At 44.8% G+C, this 22,246-nt stretch overlaps 1 pseudogene; it reads left to right on the top strand.

The window, feature by feature from the left end:
* Positions 1–17,576, top strand: part of LOC121542166 — a 154,937-nt pseudogene extending 137,361 nt beyond the window's left edge.
* Positions 17,577–22,246: the final 4,670 nt, after the last annotated feature.

Below are 22,246 nucleotides of genomic sequence, written 5' to 3'. Positions count from 1 at the left end.
GTGACTATGGTCCCAGCTGCCATGAAATCATTCACAAGATCCTCCCGTGTAGTTCTGGGCTGATTCCTCACCGTTCTCATGATCATTGCAACTCCACGAGGTGAGATCTTGCATGGAGCCCCAGGCCGAGGGAGACTGACAGTTATTTTGTGTTTCTTCCATTTGCGAATAATCGCACCAACTGTTGTCACCTTCTCACCAAGCTGCTTGCCGATGGTCTTGTAGCCCATTCCAGCCTTGTGTATGTATACTGTCTTGTCCCTGACATCCTTGGAGAGCTCTTTGGTCTTGGCCATGGTGGAGAGTTTGGAATCTGATTGATTGATTGCTTCTGTGGACAGGTGTCTTTTATACAGGTAACAAACTGAGATTAGGAGCACTCCCTTTAAGAGTGTGCTCCTAATCTCAGCTCGTTACCTGTATAAAAGACACCTGGGAGCAAGAAATCTTTCTGATTGAGAGGGGGTCAAATACTCATTTCCCTCATTAAAATGCAAATCAATTTATACAATTTTTGACATGCGTTTTTCTGGATTTTGTTGTTGTTATTCTGTCTCTCACTGTTCAAATAAACCTACCATTAAAATTATAGACTGATCATTTCTTTGTCAGTGGGCAAACGTACAAAATCAGCAGGGGATCAAATACTTTTTTCCCTCACTGTATTTGTTCTGTCGTTTCTGGAGGATTAAATTGAAATTGCAACCAACTTTCTATGGCTTGTTTTAGAAATAGTGATGTTTGGGAGATGATTTCCTTTTCAAATAACTGAAAGTGAGAGGTAATCTGAATAAAGGGAAAAAGGCCATTCTTGAACATGGGGTGAGACAATGTTACTAATTTGCTAGAGAACCAGTTCGGATTTAAGTCTAACTTTTGTATGACTGAAGCTTTTATTGATAGGTCTAATGCTTTAATATTTAATCATTTCTGTCCTCCGAATTCATATTCATTATATAAATAGGCCCGTTTAATTTTGTCTGGCTTGCCGTTCCAAATAAAATTGAATATTTTTTTTCTCATATAATTTAAAAAACTGTTCTCTAGGCATAGGCAAGACCATAAGCAAATCGGTAAACTGGGATAATTAAAGAGTTAATCAGGGTGATTTTTTCACAAATAGAAAGGTATTTACCTTTCCATGGTAGCAATATCTATTTTTGCTAACTTTCTATTAAGATGTATTGGAGTGAGATCATTTATTTCATTTGGGATATGTATTCCGAGTATATCCACATCACCATCAGACCATTTTATTGGTAAACTACATGGTAATGTAAAATTTTTATTTTTTAGTGATCCAATACATAATATAGTACATTTATCATAATTTGGTTGTAATCCAGATAGTTTAGAAAATGTATCTAGATCCTCTATGAGGCTGTAGAGGGATTCAAGTTGTGGATTTAAAAGAAAACATGAATCATCAGCGTACAATGACACCTTTGTTTTTAAGCCCTGGATTTCTAATCCCTTGATATTATTGTTGGATCTGATTTTAATAGCTAACATTTCGATGGCCATAATAAATAGATATGTCGATATTGGACAACCTTGTTTTACTCCTCTTCACAGTTTAAAACTTTCTGAGAAATAGCCATTATTTACTATTTTACACCTAGGGTTACTATATATTATTTAACCCATTTTATAAGAGATTCTCCAAAATTGAAATGCTCCAGTCATTTATATATAACCTCCAGTCGTACTTTATCAAATGCCTTTTCAAAGTCTGCTATGAATAGCAGGTCTGGTTTTCCAGATTTTTCATAGTGTTCTATTGTTTCCAGTACTTGCCTTATATTATCTCCAATGTATCGTCCATGTTTAAAACCTGTCTGATTAGAATGAATAATGTCCGACAATACCTTTTTAATTCTATGCGCTACACATTTTGCTAGAATTTTTGCATCACAACACTGAAGTGTAAGGGGCCTCCAATTTTTTAAATGGACAGGATGTTTATATATTCCACTTGTATCCTGTTTCAGTAATAATGAAATCAGACCTTCTTCTTGAGTGTCTGATAATCTACCATTTACATAGGAGTGGTTAAAACATGCTAATAACGGTCCTCTGAGTATATCAAAAAAGGTTTGGTATACCTTCCGCTCTATGTTTGATCATCCTCTGGAGTGCCGAGAGGAGGGTGAGCATCTACTCCGACTACGCCAGGGATCTAGGACCTCCTCAGAGTTTGCCCTGGAGTTCCGGACCATCCCGGCCTCCACCGGATGGAACGAGTCAGCTCTGGTCACCGTTTTCCGCAGCGGACTGCAGGAGGAAGTACAGATGGAGTTAGCCTGTCGTGATGACAACCTGTCTCTCGACCAGCTTATTAGCATGGCGATCCGGTTGGACAACCTCCTGCGGTCCCGACGAAGACCTGCGCGGAATCCGGAGCCCATGGCTACACCAGAGCCGATGGAGGTGGGCTCTGCATGTTTGCCCGAGGCAGAGCGTAGGGGGAATCTGGGTTGGTCGCAGGAGTGTCAGGGGAGGTGTCTCGCGGTGTCTGTCAACACCACTATGGTGGAAAGTCCGGACCACGCCACTCAAGTGGATTTACTGGAGGAATACCAGGATCTGGAACGGGTTTTCTCTAAGACTCAGGTTACACGCCTGCCTCCTCATCGCTCCTGGGATTGTGCCATTGACCTGCTGTTTGATACAGTCCTCCCGAGAGGACACGTCTATCCCCTCTCCTACGCGAAGACCGAGGCCATGGAGACCTACGTACAGGAGAGCCTCCAGCGGGGTTTTATCCGCCCGTCTATGTCACCAGCCTCCACAAACACATTTGTTGTTAAGAATGCCCCTGCATTGATTATTGAACACTGAACAAAGCAACCGTTAATTTCAGCTATCCTTTACCCCTCATCCCAACCATCATCGAACAAATGGACGGGGCACAGTACTTCACGAAACTGGACTTGAGGAGCGCCTACAATCTGGTGTGCATTCGTGCAGACGACGAATGGAAAACAGCCTTTTCCACGACCACGGGGCATTACAAGTATTTCGTAATGCCCTTTGGCCTGTCAAATGCTCCTTCAGTCTTCCAGGCCTTTATTAACGAAGTGTTTCGGGACATGCTGGGACGGGGTGTAGTGGTTTATATAGACGACATTTTGGTCTATTCTGCTGACCGAGCCCAGCATGTCTCGTTAGTCAGGTATGTGCTGGGAAGACTGTTGGAGCATAACCTCTATGTTAAACAAGAGCAATGTTTATTTTTCCAGTGGTCCGTGACTTTTTTGGTCTACCTCATATCCACGGAGGGAGTGGAGATGGAGGAGCAATGCGTCAGCGCAGTCAGGTCATGGCCCATCCCCAACTCTGTGAAAGCAATCCAGCGTTTCCTGGGGTTCGCCAACTATTTCCGGAGGTTCATCCGGGGCTTCAGCACGGTGGTCGCGCCTCTTACCTCCGTGCTGAGAGGAGGTCCCCAGCGGCTTTGTTGGACGGCAGAGACGGAGAGGGCGTCCGAGATGCTGAAGGCATGCTTCATCACTGCTCCCGTGCTGGCACATCCCGACCCCTCACTCCCCTTCATCGTCAAGGTGGATGCCTCTGAAGTAGGAGTCAAGGCAGTGCTATCTCAGCGCACCGGAACCCCTTAAAAACTGCGGCCCTGCGCCTTCTACTCCAAGCAGCTGAGCCTTGCCCAGAGGAACTACGATGTAGAGGACCGGGAATTCTTGACGGTCAAGAAGGCTCTGAAGGCGTGGAGGACCTGGTTGGAGGGGTCCAAACACCCTTTTCTGGTGTGGACGGACCACCGCAACCTGGAGTACATCAGGGCAGCGAAGAGGCTAAACCCGAGACAGGCCAGGTGGGCTCTATTCATCGGCAGGTTCCAATTCACACTTTCCTATAGGCAAGGCTCGAAGAACGTGAAGACGGACGCCCTGTCTCGCCTCTATGACGCAGAGGAGAGGCAGGGAGAGGAGACCCCCATCGTCCCTCCGTTCCATATCATCGCGCCAGTGGTGTGGGACGTGGACGCCGACAAATGGCAGGCCCAGCGTACGGAACCTGCACCTGCACAGTGCCCGGAGAACTGCACCTATGTGCCCACGGGTGTGCGGGACCGCCTCCTTTCCTGGGCGCACACGGCGCCTGTGTCGGGTCATCCTGGGATAGGCCGTACCATCGCCTGCCTGACTGAGAAGTACTGGTGGCCCACCTTGGCTAGGGACGTCCGGGTGTACGTCTCTTCCTGCTCCATCTGTGCCCAGTCTAAGACACCCAGACAACTCCCTTATGGAAAGCTCCTTCCCCTGCCGGTTCCACAACGACCCTGGTCTCACCTCTCTGTGGACTTTTTCTCTGACCTTCCCCCCTCCCAGGGGAACACCACCGTTCTCGTCGTTAAGGACCGGTTTTCCAAAGCTTGTCGCCTCCTTCCTCTGCCTGGGCTCCCATCGGCCATGCAAACTGCGGAGGCTCTTTTTACACACGTCTTCCAGCACTACGGGATCCCAGAGGACATTGTGTCAGACCGTGGTCCTCAGTTCACCTCACATGTATGGAAAGCGTTCATGGAACGCCTGGGGGTCACGGTCAGTCTCACCTCCAGGTACCGTCCTCAAGCTAATGGCAGGTGGAGAGGGTCAATCAGGAAGTGGGCAGGTTCCAGATGTGTTACTGTCAGGACCGGCCAGGGGAGTGGGCGGATTTTCTACCTTGGGCTGAGTACGCGCAGAATTCCCTGCGCCACTCCTCCACTAACCTCACTCCTTTCCAGTGCGTGTTGGGGTATCAGCTGGCCCTTGCACCTTGGCATCCGAGCCAGACTGAGGCCCTTGCGGTGGACGAGTGGTTTCGGCGCGCTAAGGAGATCTGGAACGCTGCGCACACTCGTCTCCAGCAGGCCGTGCGTCGGCACAAGGAACAGGCCGACCTCCACCGCAGTGAGGCACCTGTTTTCTCTTCAGGCAACCGGGTCTGGCTCTCCACCCGGAACCTGCCCCTCCGCTTGCCCTGCAGGAAGATGAGCCTGTGGTTTGTGTGGCCGTTTATTGTCCTAAGGAGGGTTAATTATGTATCGTACTATTTGCAACTCCCTGTTGATTACCGCATTAACCCGACTTTTCATGTGTCTTTCTTCAGGCCAGTGGTGCCTGGTCCCCTCACTGAGGCTGGACCCAGTGACGCCCCGCCTCCTCCTCTGTGGTCGTCCCCGAGGCCGGTGTTGTCCAGCCAATGGTGCAGCGCGTCGGGAAGGTACTGTCACGGATCCCCCGATACTTCTACTCATTCCGTTCACCAGTTCCGGAGGTCTGCGTCACCGGCTTTCTAGGCATCACTGACATGGATCATTACCACCAACCCCGGACTGTCTTATCACATTACATCTGGTTCCCATTCCCCCTGATTAGTATGTGTATATATGTGCCCTCTGTTCCCCATTGTCCTTGCTGATTATTGTCTCATGTCCGTTGGTCTCGGGAGTACCGTGTATTGTGCTCTTGTTGTTTACGGGTCTCGTCCTGTGTATTGTGTAGAGGTTACACCTCTGTCTTTGTTTGGGTTATATCCCTTTGGTATATATATATATATATATATACAGTGGGGAGAACAAGTATTTGATACACTGCCAATTTTGCAGGTTTTCCTACTTACAAAGCATGTAGAGGTCTGTACTTTTTATCATAGGTACACTTCAACTGTGAGAGACTGAATGTTAAACAAAAATCCAGAAAATCACATTGTATGATTTTTAAGTAATTAATTTGCATTTTATAGCATGACATAAGTATTTGATCACCTACCAACCAGTAAGAATTCCGGCTCTCACAGACCTGTTAGTTTTTCTTTAAGAAGCCCTGCTGTTCTCCACTCATTACCTATATTAACTGCACCTGTTTGAACTCGTTACCTGTATAAAAGACACCTGTCCACACACTCAATCAAACAGACTCCAACCTCTCCACAATGACCAAGACCAGAGAGCTGTGTAAGTACATCAGGGATAAAATTGTAGACCTGCACAAGGCTGGGATGGGCTACAGGACAATAGGCAAGCAGCTTGGTGAGAAGGCAACAACTGTTGGCGCAATTATTAGAAAATGGAAGAAGTTCAAGATGACTGTCAATCACCCTCGGTCTGGGGCTCCATGCAAGATCTCACCTCGTGGGGCATCAATGATCATGAGGAAGGTGAGGGATCAGCCCAGAACTACACGGCAGGACCTGGTCAATGACCTGAAGAGAGCTGGGACCACAGTCTCAAAGAAAACCATTAGTAACACACTACGCCGTCATGGATTAAAATCCTGCAGCGCACGCAAGGTCCCCCTGCTCAAGCCAGCGCATGTCCAGGCCCATCTGAAGTTTGCCAATGACCATCTGGATGATCCAGAGGAGGAATGGGAGAAGGTCATGTGGTCTGATGAGACAAAAATAGAGCTTTTTGGTCTAAACTCCACTCGCCTTGTTTGAAGGAAGAAGAAGGATGAGTACAACCCCAAGAACACCATCCCAACCGTGAAGCATGGAGGTGGAAACATCATTCTTTGGGGATGCTTTTCTGCAAAGGGGACAGGACGACTGCACCGTATTGAGGGGAGGATGGATGGGGCCATGTATCGCGAGATCTTGGCCAACAACCTCCTTCCCTCAGTAAGAGCATTGAAGATGGGTCGTGGCTGGGTCTTCCAGCATGACAATAACCCGAAACACACAGCCAGGGCAACTAAGGAGTGGCTCCGTAAGAAGCATCTCAAGGTCCTGGAGTGGCCTAGCTAGTCCCCAGACCTGAACCCAATAGAAAATATTAATTTCTGCTTTTCTGATGTATCAAATACTTGCAATAAAATACAAATGAATTACTTAAAAATCATACAATGTGATTTTCTGGATTTTTGAAAAATTACAGACCTCTACATGCTTTGTAAGTAGGAAAACCTGCAAAATCGGCAGTGTATCAAATACTTGTTCTCCCCACTGTATATATATATATATATATATATATATATATATATATATATATATATAATATATATATATATATATATACACTGCTCAAAAAAATTAAGGGAACACTTAAACAACACATCCTAGATCTGAATGAATGAAAGAATACTTTTTTCTTTACATAGTTGAATGTGCTGACAACAAAATCACACAAAAATTATCAATGGAAATCAAATTGATCAACCCATGGAGGTCTGGATTTGGAGTCACCCTCAAAATTAAAGTGGAAAACCACACTACAGGCTGATCCAACTTTGATGTAATGTCCTTAAAACAAGTCAAAATGAGGCTCAGTAGTGTGTGTGGCGTCCACGTGCCTGTATGACCTCCCTACAACGCCTGGGCATGCTCCTGATGAGGTGGCGGATGGTCTCCTGAGGGATCTCCTCCCAGACCTGGACTAAAGCATCCGCCAACTCCTGGACAGTCTGTGGTGCAACGTGGCGTTGGTGGATGGAGCAAGACATGATGTCCCAGATGTGCTCAATTGGATTCAGGTCTGGGGAACGGGCGAGCCAGTCCATAGCATCAATGCCTTCCTCTTGCAGGAACTGCTGACACACTCCAGCCACATGAGGTCTAGCATTGTATTGCATTAGGAGGAACCCAGGGCCAACCGCACCAGCATATGGTCTCACAAGGGGTCTGAGGATCTCATCTCGGTACCTAATGGCAGTCAGGCTACTTCTGGCGAGCACATGGAGGGCTGTGCGGCCCCCCAAAGAAATGCCACCCCACACCATGACTGACCCACCGCCAAACCGGTCATGCTGGAGGATGTTGCAGGCAGCAGAACATTCTCCACGGCGTCTCCAGACTCTGTCACGTCTGTCACATGTGCTCAGTGTGAACCTGCTTTCATCTGTGAAGAGCACAGGGCGCCAGTGGCGAATTTGCCAATCTTGGTGTTCTCTGGCAAATGCCAAACGTCCTGCACGGTGTTGGGCTGTAAGCACAACCCCCACCTGTGGACGTCGGGCCCTCATACCACCCTCATGGAGTCTGTTTCTGACCGTTTGAGCAGACACATGCACATTTGTGGCCTGCTGGAGGTCATTTTGCAGGGCTCTGGGAGTGCTCCTCCTGCTCCTCCTTGCACAAAGGCGGAGGTAGCGGTCCTGCTGCTGGGTTGTTGCCCTCCTACGGCCTCCTCCACGTCTCCTGATGTACTGGCCTGTCTCCTGGTAGCGCCTCCATGCTCTGGACACTACGCTGACAGACACAGCAAACCTTCTTGCCACAGCTCGCATTGATGTGCCATCCTGGGTGAGCTGCACTACCTGAGCCACTTGTGTGGGTTGTAGACTCCGTCTCATGCTACCACTAGAGTGAAAGCACCACCAGCATTCAAAAGTGACCAAAACATCAGCCAGGAAGCATAGGAACTGAGAAGTGGTCTGTGGTCACCACCTGCAGAACCACTTCTTTATTGGGGGTGTCTTGCTAATTGCCTATAATTTCCACCTGTTGTCTATTCCATTTGCACAACAGCATGTGACATTTATTGTCAATCAGTGTTGCTTCCTAAGTGGACAGTTTGATTTCACAGAAGTGTGATTGACTTGGAGTTACATTATGTTGTTTAAGTGTTCCCTTTATTTTTTTGAGCGGTGTATATATATATATATATATATATATATATATATATATATATATATATACACACGTGTTTGTGTTAGGTGGAGTAAATAAAACACTTAATACGTATTCCTGCGCCTGTCTAATCATTATACAACATGACATAAGCTAAATAGTTGTAATTGTTTTTAGAAGTTCATACTAAGGATCATTTTGCTATTTGATTTTGAAGACCCCTTGAAGTATAAAAAATAAATATACACAAATTATTTGATGAACATTTTTATTTGTTCTTACTGCTATTAGCCCATACAAATGCATTGAATAACAGATTAACTACATGGGACAACAGATAATAAAGCAAGTTTGTTCTGAAGTGTCTGTCCTATATCTGAGAGACATAAGAAAGATCAGGAAAAAACATTTTTTTTGTACATGTATTTAATCCTTTTTTTTGTCACTAAACAATCTCCATATATACTTCCATTAATTTTTTCAACTGGTACCGGGGGACCTTCAGACGAGTCTTGTTAGGCCTGTGGGCATCCTAGAGCAAAACAACCGATATGTACGTGAGAGTCTCATCTTTCCACAAAGGGGTCATATTAACGTGAATCCCAAATGGTTCAGACGCTACAGACAGAAGTTGGCAGATCGGGTGTACCGACTTCAGACGAGTCCCATCAGGCCTGTAGGCGTCCTAGAGCACTTTAAAAAATGTTTTTTATTTAAAAAAAGAAATCCCTAAACACACCCCTCCCCTAATTGGAGTAAATTAATGGACAACAATACTTCCAGCTTATACATCCTATATACTGTACATTTTATGGACACAGTATACTTTACATTAGTTATATTATTTTAATGCTAAACTTTTAAACACTTCAAAATTTGGTGTTTGAGAAACATGGATGAACGTCTAATTCTGACGTCAGACTGTGAGAGCTTGTTGAGGAAATGTGTTTCCTAGGTAGGTGAGTGAGTTCTCTGCTGGGAGTGATTCAGGTCAGAGAAGGTACAGGAAACAGATTGTTGCCATGACATCAGCTCCAGCCTTGCCACAGGTTAATCTCTCACAGGAAGAGGTGAGGCTGGTTCAGAGGCAGTCAACAACACAATCACCGGCCGGTCAGTGATTGTGTTGTTGACTGCCCCACACATCCACTCACACAATCGAGGGAATGGTGTTGCCATAGCCAACTGTACCGGGGACAAGTGCCAACGCAGGGTCCTTAGGTTGAGAAAGACTCACCTAGGAGATGTAATTTATTTTATCATCTGAAATGAATATAAAACTACCATGTCAATGCAGAGAGATTAGATGTCTATACTATATGATAATCCCAGTATTGTTAACAGCCAGAGCTCCCTTAAAAGTGAATTCTATCTCAATGGGACTCATCTGGATAAAGAAACAATCAAAAAATAACTGACTGTCTGTTCTCTCTCTCTGTGACAGACATCAAGCCAGCCAACGTGTTCATCACAGCTACAGGAGAGGGACTGGGACGCTTTTTCAGCTCCAAGACCACCGCCGCACACTCCTTAGGTAACACACACACACACACACACACGCATACTCAGGAACTCACACAGGCAGGAACGAAGACACACAGGAATACATAAACACAGAAACACACACAGATGCACAGAAACATACACGTGCACATACACGCACACACACACCCTAGGTAACACATGTACAAACACACATAGGCGCAAAGTGAGAAACTATTATGCTCATATGGTCATACACTCATTCTCAAATGCTCTCTCTCACAGAAAAACAAAAAAAAATTGAGAAACACAAACACATGCAGACCTGCATGTACACACAGTGTACACACAATTGCAACACACACACACACAAGATGCCTCCATCAATATCTTTGGGTATAGCACCTTTTCTAACAAGCCCTTGCCGGTCTCCTTGGCAACCACTCACAGTGCCATAGCGCCATTAAAGGTCGCTGACCTATGCATTTGCATTTGCAAATCTATTCAGTGTCTGCGTCTGCTTTCCCCCTTAAGGTAGAGATGGATAGATGGGATGGCTTTTACGGGGGTTGGGGCTGGAGCTGGAATGAGTGTTGAGCCAATTAGTGTATGATGCCTTACGGTTTTGTGGATCGACTTTCACCCAAACAAAAGCAAGCATCAGTGTATTGTCGCTAGTGAGGTGTTTTACATATTGGTAGTGGATCCTTTACATTAGCTGCTGGTTTGGGGGCCCTATTCAATCACAAACTGGCAAAATGATTTGGGGTATATAAGTTAAGTGATTGTTCCTTTGTATTGTCACTTCTCTATTCCGATCTCTATTGGCAAATCAATGTGAATTGCAGTGTAGCTGTAGTCATCAGTAAAGCTACGTATTAATGATTGCTCAACCCATGCACTTGTGTCATTTTCAAATTAAGATTTCTTGCTAAACAACAGTTGTCTAAAACCCTTTTTGTATCAGTGGGGACGCCATACTACATGTCTCCAAAGAGGATCCACGAGGGTGGCTACAACTTTAAGTCAGACATCTGGTCCTTGGGATTTCTTCTCCATGAGGTAGGTTTACTGCTTCTAACATACGACCACACACACTTCTGTCCTGTAAACCAGGGTCTCTAACTTCCATCCAGGGGCGCTACTAGGTTTGCAGGTACCTGTTGTTGGTAATTAACTAATCATGATCATCAGTCTGGATCATGGTTAGTTTAATCAAGTGAGTTAGTGCTGGGCTAGAACTTAATCCTGCACACCCAGTAGCTCTTTAGCAAGCATTGAAGCATCTGAAAAACCTGAAGCAACACAGTAGTGATGCTGACACAAACTATCAATGAAACCTAATTCATCCAAATCCTGCTTGGCTGGGAGAAACAAAGCTAGATGGAGAGGCCCACTTTGCCTAAGTAATTGTAGGGGGAAAACAGATTATTACTATTCCCAATACAATTCAGTAGAAATTAGACTAAACGCAAGTTAAAATATATTTTGGTATTTTGCAATGTATCGTTTACAGGCAGTTAAAGACTTGTGAATGCTACACATTCCTATGAGCTTTATTATACGTGACACCCTGGTTCTGGTTAGGCATCTATTGGGCACCTGACAAGCCTCATCGTATCACACCTCAGTGCTATAAAGAGAGTCCAGGGATTCTTTTTATTTTTTATGACTGAATGAGTTTTCAAACCAAATATAGAAAAGTGAGAATGTTCCTCGTTCTCTTCACTTCAGATGTTAAAGGTTTTTATAGTTTCCCTTCCCACAGTTTCTTTGTTGTACGAATGTGTGTATCTGTGCACGTATCCACATTTCTTGCATATGTCTATATTCTTGTTTGTGCCAAAATTTGACATTTTATTCATTTAGCAGACGCTCTTATCCAGAGTGACTTACAATTAGTGAGTGCATAGATTTTCATACTGACCCCCCATGGGAAACAAACCCACAACCCTGGCGTTGCAAGCACCATGCTCTACCAACTGAGCTACCGGGGACTAAAATGTGTGCGTGTGCACACACGAACATAACAGAAACAGCTCATTCATACAGCTCGCAATTCAATTTTTCTGGAGGCTGACGCCGTGTCAGCATTATATTAAACCGTCAATAACAATGCTCCTTCAGTCAGTCATGGACTTGGCATTCTCTGTTGATAAGGACAAGGACTGTGTCCCAAATAGCACCCTATTCCCTGTACAGTGCCCTATGGGCCCTGGACAAAAGTAATGCACTACATAGAGATTATAATTCCACTGGAGCAGAGCTATTTAGACCCAGATGTTTTTCAAAAGAAAGTACTGGAGGACTATAGAGACCTGAGATACATAATAATTATCTTATACATGCAGACACCATGATCATCTTCAAAGACCCAGGCCTATTGATCTTCAGATACACGCACGGTTAGAGCTAATATAACCACAATTAGAGCAGAACAGGGTGTGTGTGCGTGTGTGAGAGAGGGTGAAGACAATACATCACTCACACACATCGTGAAAAGAGACCATTGGTTTGGATAAACAGAAGTGTTAACGCCCGCACTCCAAAGCTCTTCTTCTTTCTGTCTGATTGTGTGCTTGCTTTGAGATTCATCTTTTTTTGTGTTTTGTTGTTGAGGACAGTGCCAATGTCATTGGGGTGAGTTTCAGTCCATTGACGTGCAGAAAAACGGACTATTGACAACAATTATCAGATTCCGCCCTATTAAAATAGAACCATCTCTACCATGCAGGTCCACTCTGCCGCTCTCACCATTACCAGGCAACAGGGGGAGAATGAGCGAGAGATCACAGAACAGCGCCGGAAGAAGATGGCTGCCGTTTTACAGCCCTCTAACCAATTGTACTACTATGTGTGTTTTTCCGCGTTATTTGTAATTTATTTTGTACATAATGTTTCTGCCATCGTCTCTTATAACCAAAGAGAGCTTCTGGATATCAGGACAGCGATTACTCACCTCGCGTTGGACAAAGACTTTTTCTTCAACGAGGCGTTCGCGAAGGATATTCTACAGACTCCCGACAAGGCCCAGATCCCCGTCATTCGCGTGAGGAAGAGACGGAGATATCGTGGACGCAGATCCGGGGTGCCTTGTAAGGATCCGACGGCGAACGAGTAAACTGCCTCTCCCATCAATCCTATTAGCCAATGTTCAATCTTTTGAGAATAAAATTGACGATTTAAGATTACGGTTATCCTACCAACGGGACATTAAAAACTGTAATATCTTATGTTTCACGGAGTCGTGGCTGAACGACAACAATGACAACATTCAGCTAGCGGGCTATACGCTACATCGACAGGACAGAACTGCAGACTCTGGTAAGACAAAGGGTGGCGGTCTGTGTATATTTGTAAACAACAGCTGGTGCACAAAATCAAATACTAAGGAAGTCTCGAGGTTTTGCTCGCCTGAGGTAGAGTATCTTATGATAAGCTGTAGACCACACTATTTACCAAGAGAGTTTTCATCTATATTTTTCATAGCTGTCTATTTACCACCACAAACCAATGCTGGCATTAAGATTGCACTGAATGAGTTGTACAAGGCCATTAATCAACAGGAAAACGCTCATCCAGATGCAGCGCTCCTAGTAGCCGGGGACTTTAATGCAGGGGAAACTTAAATCCGTTCTACCTCATTTCTACCAGCATGTTAAATGTGCAACCAGAGGGGAAAAAACTCTAGACCACCTTTACTCCACACACAAAGACGCATACAAAGCTCTCCCTCGCCCTCCATTTGGCAAATCTGACCATAACTCTATCCTCCTGATTCCTGCTTATAAGCAAAAACTGAAGCAGGAAGCACCAGTGATTCGGCTAATAAAAAAGTGGTCAGATGACGCAGATGCTAAGCTACAGGACTGTTTTGCTAGCACAGACTGGAACATGTTCCGGGGATTCTTCAGACAGCATTGAGGAGTACACCACATCAGTCACTGGCTTCATCAATAAGTGCATCGATGATGTCGTCCCCACAGTGACCGTACGTACATACCCCAACCAGAAGCCATGGATTACAGGAAACATCCGCACTGAGCTAAAGGGTAGAGCTGCCGCTTTCAAGGAACGGGACTCTAACCCGGACGCTTATAAGAAATCCCGCTATGACCTCCGACGAACCATCAAACAGGCAAAGAGTCAATACAGGTCTAAGATTGAATCATACTACACTGGCTCTGACGCTCGTCGGATGTGGCAGGGCTTGAAAACTATTACAGACTACAAAGGGAAGCACAGCCGCGAGCTGCCCAGTGACACAAGCATACCAGACGAGCTAAACCACTTCTATGCTCGCTTCGAGGCAAGCAACACTGAAGCATGCACGAGAGCACCAGCTGTTCCGGACGACTATGTGATCACGCTCTCCGTAGCCGATGTGAGTAAGACTTTTAAGCAGGTCAACATTCACAAGGCCGCAGGGCCAGACGGATTACCAGGACGTGTACTCCGAGCATGTGCTGACCAACTGGCAAGTGTCTTCACTGACATTTTCAACATGTCCCTGACTGAGTCTGTAATACCAACATGTTTCAAGCAGACCACCATAGTCCCCGTGCCCAAGAACTCTAAGATAACCTGCCTAAATGACTACCGACCCGTAGCACTGACGTCTGTAGCCATGAAGTGCTTTGAAAGACTGGTCATGGCTCACATCAACAGCATAATCCCAGAAACCCTAGACCCACTCCAATTTGCATACCGCCCCAACAGATCCACAGATGATGCAATCTCTATCGCACTCCACACTGCCCTTTCCCACCTGGACAAGAGGAACACCTACGTGAGAATGCTATTCATTGACTACAGCTCAGCATTCAACACCATAGTGCCCTCTAAGCTCATCACTAAGCTAAGGATCCTGGGACTAAACACCTCCCTCTGCAACTGGATCCTGGACTTCCTGACGGGCCGCCCCCAGGTGGTAAGGGTAGGTAACAACACATCTGCCACACTGATCCTCAACACGGGGGCCCCTCAGGGGTGCGTGCTCAGTCCCCTCCTGTACTCTCTGTTCACCCATGACTGCATGGCCAGGCACGACTCCAACACCATCATTAAGTTTGCCGACGACACAACAGTGGTAGGCCTGATCACCGACAACGATGAGACAGCCTATAGGGAGGAGGTCAGAGAAATGGCCGTGTGGTGCCAGGACAACAACCTCTCCCTCAACGTGACCAAGACAAAGGAGATGATTGTGGACTACAGGAAAAAAAAGAGGACTGGGCACGCCCCCATTCTCATCGACGGGGCTGTAGTGGAACAGGTTGAGAGCTTCAAGTTCCTTGGTGTCCACATCACCAACAAACTATCATGGTCCAAACACACCAAGACAGTCGTGAAGAGGGCACGACAAAGCCTATTCCCCCTCAGGAGACTAAAAAGATTTGGCATGGGTCCTCAGATCCTCAAAAAATTCTACAGCTGCACCATCGAGAGCATCCTGACTGGTTGCATCACCGCCTGGTATGGCAACTGCTTGGCCTCTGACCGCAAGGCACTACAGAGGGTAGTGCGTACGGCCCAGTACATCACTGGGGCAAAGCTCCCTGCCATCCAGGACCTCTATACCAGGCGGTGTCAGAGGAAGGCCCCCAAAATTGTCAAAGACTCCAGCCACCCTAGTCATAGACTGTTCTCTCTGCTACCGCACGGCAAGCGGTACCGGAGTGCCAAGTCTAGGTCCAAAAGACTTCTCAACAGCTTCTACCCCCAAGCCATAAGACTCCTGAACAGCTAATCATGGCTACCCGGACTATTTGCACTGCCCCCCACCCCATCCTTTTTACGCTGCTGCTACTCTGTTAAGTATTTATGCATAGTCACTTTAACTCTACCCACATGTACATATTACCTCAACTACCTCAACTAGCCGGTGCCCCCCGCACATTGACTATGCAACGGTACCCCCCTGTATATATAGCCTCCCCTACTGTCACTTTATTTTACTGTATATATAGCCTCCCTACTGTCACTTTATTTTACTTCTGCTCTTTTTTTCTCAACACTTTTTTGTTGTTGTTTTATTCTTACTTTTTTGTTTAAAATAAATGCACTGTTGGTTAAGGGCTGTAAGTAAGCATTTCACTGTAATGTCTGCACCTGTTGTATTCGGCGCATGTGACCAATAAAATTTGATTTGATTTGATTTGAGATAAGAGAAACAAGAGATGAGAGAAAATAAGTAATGATGAAATGAATGATGATTAAATACAGTGTACAAAACATTAGGAACACCTTCCTAATATTGAGTTGTACCCCCTTTTGCCCTCAGAACAGCCTAAATTCAAATTGCCATCGATAAAATGCAATTGTGTTCGTTGTCCATTGCTTATGCCTGCTCATACCATAACCCCACCGCCACCGTGAGGCATCAGCAAACCTCTCGCCCATACGATGCCAAACACGCTGTCTGCCATCTGCCCGGTACAGTTGAAACCGGGATTCATCCGTGAAGAGCACACTTCTCCAGCTTGCCAGTGCCCATCGAAGGTGAGCATTTGCCCACTGAAGTTGGTTTTCGATGCCGAACTGCAGTCAGGTCAAGACCCTGGTGAGGACAACGAGCATGCAGATGAGCTTCCCTGAGATGGTTTCTGACAGTTTGTGCAGAAGTTCTTTGGTTGTGCAAACCCACCGTTTCATCAGCTGTCCAGGTGGCTGGTCTCAGACGATCCCAACAGGTGAAGAAGCCAGATGTAGAGGTCCTGGGCTGGCGTGGTTACACATGGTCTGCGGTTGTGAGGCCGGTAGGACGTACTGCCAAATTCTCTAAAATGACGTTGAGGCGGCTTATGGTAGAGAAATGAACATTAAATTATCTGGCAACAGCTCTGGTGGACATTCCTGCAGTCAGCATGCCAATTGCACGCTCCCTCAAATCTTGAGACATCTGTGGCATTGTGTTGTGTGACACAACTGTACATTCTAGTGGCCTTTTATTGTCCCCAGCACAAGGTGCACCGGTGTAATGATTATGCTGTTTAATCAGCTTCTTGATATATGCCACACCTGTCAGATGGATGGATTGTCTTGGCAAAGGAGAAATGCTCACTAACAGGGATGTAAACAAATTTGTGCACAACATTTGAGAGAAATAAGCTTTTTGTGCGTATGGAAAATTTCTGGGATCTTTTATTTCAGCTCATGAAACATGGGACCAACACTTTACATGTTGCATTTATATTTTTGTTCAGTATATGTTCACGGACGTGGAAACGCTTTGATCGTCAACATATTAGCTTTAATAACAATTACACTTGTCGTTTGTGTTTGAATATTCTTGATGGACTGTAAAGTTTTGTACAATAACCAATAGACTGAATGCCTTCTTGTGTCGTCCACAGTTGCGAGACCTGGTCAGCATGTGCATCAGCCCTGACCTGGACCAGTGCCCTGACATTGTGTTTGTCCTTCAGATAGCCAAACAGATGCAGCTGTGGACCTCCAGCACGAGCCCCCAGATCCCTCCACTAAGCGCCTCAGTCCTCCAAGTGGACCCCCATCCCTGACGACTGAACCTCAGACCACCAGACCCACTGCCAACCTGCCTTGCTTGGTCTCACTGGGTCTCAGAAATCAAGAAACTGATGAGACGATGGAGACTTTGGCATGTCTGGACTGAGCTGTTTTGACTATTATTTTCTTTATATTCAAATGAGGACTTAGGCCTAACTCTATTGTTTTTGTCCTCAATGACCTGGGGAGGCTCTTTGACGGTGGTAATGGGAAATTGTGTTTTTAGACTGTTGCGGTGATTCTGGCAAATTAAGGCGTCTTGTCTGGCCTCTTCACTAACGGGAGAGAGCTCTATCTCACGATGATGTCACAGAAGGTACTCACATCAGTGAGGCATGCCTTTTTTGACAAGGCAGGGGTTGCTTTCCAAATTGATCCCTTGTCTCTTTCAGGTAAACCATGTGAATTCACTCAATTGTCCTGTGACACGTAGAACCGAAAGCCTAGATACAAATCTCTTTCCGTGCTCTTTCTTTTTTGCTTTGTTTTAGTACACACGTTTACCATTGTTTAGAAATAATGCTTACTTTTTATGTTGTTTTAAATACCTCAGAGCTGTATTTAAAAAGCGGACTTTGTTTCAAAATTAAACTTACGATACAAGCAAAGCATTTTGGAGTCAACGCTTGGTCCTCCCAAGTCACACCTCTAGTGAGTTCTCTGCGACATCATGAGAAGACACTTGCTACCACAACCAAGGAAAGAGGCGCTGATTTGAAATGGACTTCAGGACTTGATGATACAATGTCTTCCTTTTCAAGGACATCAAATGGCATAACATGCCACATTTTACCAGTGCTGATTTGACATACACTATACAGTGAGGGAAAAAAATGATTTGATCCCCTGCTGATTTTGTATGTTTGCCCACTGACAAAGAAATTATCAGTCTATCATTTTAATGGTAGGTTTATTTGAACAGACAGGATAATGTCAAAAATTTTATAAATTGATTTGCATTTTAATGAGGGAAATAAGTATTTGACCCCCTCTCAATCAGAAAGATTTCTGGCTCCCAGGTGTCTTTTATACAAGTAATGAGCTGAGATTAGGAGCACACTATTAAAGGGAGTGCTCCTAATCTCAGTTTGTTACCTGTATAAAAGACACCTGTCCACAGAAGCAATCAATCAATCAGATTCCAAACTCTCCACCATGGCCAAGACCAAAGAGCTCTCCAAGGATGTCAGGGACAAGATTGTAGACAAGGCTGGAATGGGCTACAAGACCATCGGCAAGCCGCTTAGTGAGAAGGTGACAACAGTTGGTGTGATTATTCGCAAATGGAAGAAACACAAATGAACTGTCAATCTCCCTCGGCCTGGCCCCATGCAAGATCTCACCTCGTGGAGTTGCAAAGATCATGAGAACGGTGAGGAATCAGCACAGAACTACACGGGAGGATCTTGTGAACGATCTCAAGGCAGCTGGGACCATAGTCACCAAGTAAACAATTGGTAACACACTACGCCGTGAAGGACTGAAATCCTGCAGCGCCCGCAAGGTCCCCCTGCTCAAGAAAGCACATATACATGCCCGTCTGAAGTTTGCCAATGAACATCTGAATGATTCAGAGGAGAACTGGGTGAAAGTGTTGTGGACAGATGAGACCAAAATGGTGCTCTTTGGCATCAACTCAACTCGTCGTGTTTGGAGGAGGAGGAATGCTGCCTATGACCCCAAGAACACCCCCACCGTCAAACATGGAGGTGGAAACATTATGCTTTGTAGTAAGTCATGTTTTGCAGAGGGGTCAAATACTTATTTCCCTCATTAAAATGCAAATCAATTTATAACATTTTTGACATGCGTTTTTCTGGATTTATTTTGTTGTTATTCTGTCTGTTCAAATAAACCTACCATAAAAATTATAGACTGATCATTTCTTTGTCAGTGGGCAAACATACAAAATCAGCAGGGGATCAAATACTTTTTTCCCTCACTGTATATACAAAAGTATGTGGACACCCCTTCAAATTAGTGGATTTGGCTATTTCAGCCACACCCGTTGCTGACAGGTGTATAAAATCAAGCACACAGGCATGCAATCCCCATAGACAAACATTGGCAGTAGAATGGCCTTACTGAAGAGCTGAGTGACTTTCAATGTGGCACTGTCATAGGACGCCACCTTTCCAACAAGTCAGTTCGTCAAATTTCTGCCCCGCTAGAGCTGCCCCGGTGAACTGTAAGTGCTGTTATTGTGAAGTGGAAATGTCTAGGAGCAACAACGGCTCAGCCGTGAAGTGGTAAGCCACACAAGCTCACAGAACGGGACCACCGAGTGCTGAAGCGCATAAAAATCATCTGTCCTCAGTTGCAACACTCACTACCGAGTTCCAAACTGCCTCTGGAAGCAACGTCAGCACAATAACTGTTCGTCGGGAGCTTCATGAAATGGGTCTCCATGGCCGAGCAGCCGCACAAGCCTAAGATCACCATGCACAATGCCAAGCGTCGGCTGGAGTGGTGTAAAGCTTGCCGCCATTGGACTCTGGAGCAGTGGAAACTCATTCTCTGGAGTGATGAATCACGCTTCACCATCTGGCAGTCTGATGGACGAATCTAGGTTTGGCGGATGCCAGGAGAACATTACCTTCCCCAATACATAGTGCCAAGTGTAAAGTTTGGTGGAGGAAGAATAATGGTCTGGGGCTGTTTTTCATGGTTCGGGCTAGGCCCCTTAGTTCCAGTGAATGGAAATCTTAACACTACAGAATACAATGAAATTGTAGACGATTCTGTGCTTCCAACTTCATGGCAACAGTACAGATACAATTTTTTTGTACAGATACAAAAAAAAACTACGTAAGTAGAACTTTAAAGTATTTTCACTTAAGTACTTTACACCACTGCGTATAACTGACGGTTATGGATGAAGACCGTCATGAAAATAAAATAACTATCAAAACTGGAGAAAAAAAAAATGGTAGAACGAACAGCTGACTGAAGACAGGATGGCCGGGCATTTGTGCGTTTGAGTCCGTTTCTGTTCTAACATGGACTCTATAACGTGATGAAACTTTGTTGCTCCTTGTTGAAACAAGCAAAGTGTTGTAGCAAATGAGTCTTTGGTTGCCTAGGCAACACCCCCCTCCATTCAGCAGCAGCACATGAGGTCTGGAGCGGAGGAGAAAATGTGCATCTTTTTTTTTGCTATTCGAACGGTTATTACGGTGACCACAGTCATTTTAGTTTCTTTACAATACAAAACATACACATACAGACGAACCAAAACATCAACATCACACCTGCCCAGACCCACCTGCTCACACCCCCATATCCAGCGCCCGCATCATTCTCCGCCACATGGCCTCAAACTGCACCATTTTGTTTCTCTCTGTCGCCCACGCACTCTCAACCCTTAGATAATAAAGCATTTGATCTTTCCATTATGTTAACGATGGAGGATTGGTTGATTTCCAGTTTAGGTACACGTTTTTTCAAGATGATTTACAAGAAAAATATCGTCCAACCCATCGGGTACCTCAATGCACCCTCATATGCCATGTCTTGAAATATACAGACAGACGGATTGAAAGTACATTTACATTAGCTTACCAATAACAGTCATCCAAAATTACATTACCATCACAGCCCTAATGTAATTGCGTTTATAGATAATGAAAATGCAGTTGACTGTCTACTTATGACTTCATTCATTGAAGATGTTATGTTAATAGACAAAGATTATTTACTGTGAAATGATTTAAATGTAGAAAAAGCAAGATAAGAACAGTTACAATAGTGTTTATCAAATGTCGTGGAAATTCTAATCAATAATGAGGAGAGACAAGGTCAATCACCAATCAGGATATTACTTTATTCAAAACGTATTAATAAGGTAGTAAGTGAGGCTGGTCGACCCAACACTTGAGTGTAGGGTGGACAGCTCTGACATACACAATACAAATATATTTTATAGCACGATACCCCCTCTCATTCTACATGACAAACAGCAGATGTGTGGAATGAGTCAAAAGGTTAGGATTTGTATGAAATAAATGAATAATTCACAGCAGACAGTATCTGCTATGAAGACTGTTCTCATTGTATGGAAACCAGGGTTTGGCCCCCAAGACAAGGTTCTTATCAACTATTCATAACAGATCTTGTCCTGGTACCTTACACACAGACACCAATTCAGTCTATGAAATGCAGGCTCAGTTAGAACAGAGACATCTCCCTCTCACACACCATTAATCATGAAATGGAATGTAGCTGTTGGTTTTATCACCTAGCCATCCCTAAATCAATTGCCAGTCACAGCTTCAGAGTCTCCTCTCAGTTCACACATAATATAATTTCTAAGAACCCTATTCTATTGCATAAAACAGTATTAAACATAATCTTGTAATTTTTCCACCATATTCCCCCATTTTGAGACTTCCGTCTCAACTTCAAAGAAAGGTTTAAAAAGACATTAATACAACTTAACTTAGGCATAAAACAACGTAACTTAGGCATATAAAAAATGACCATCTGTTAGTTCATTGAGCTTTTAACCTTAGCATAAATTATCCTTCATTGGGAATGATACAACCATTAAAATATCCTAAAAAAATTATCAGCAATCTAAGTCAAAGTAAATTTTATATCAGTACTGTTACGAACCCCGTGGCTCTAAACATCTAGGGTGGATGGACATGAGACCCGTAACATA

This window comes from Coregonus clupeaformis, chromosome 27, assembly GCF_020615455.1.
Source record: "Coregonus clupeaformis isolate EN_2021a chromosome 27, ASM2061545v1, whole genome shotgun sequence".
NCBI lineage: Eukaryota > Metazoa > Chordata > Actinopteri > Salmoniformes > Salmonidae > Coregonus > Coregonus clupeaformis.
This window is presented reverse-complemented; position numbering and strand designations above follow the sequence as displayed.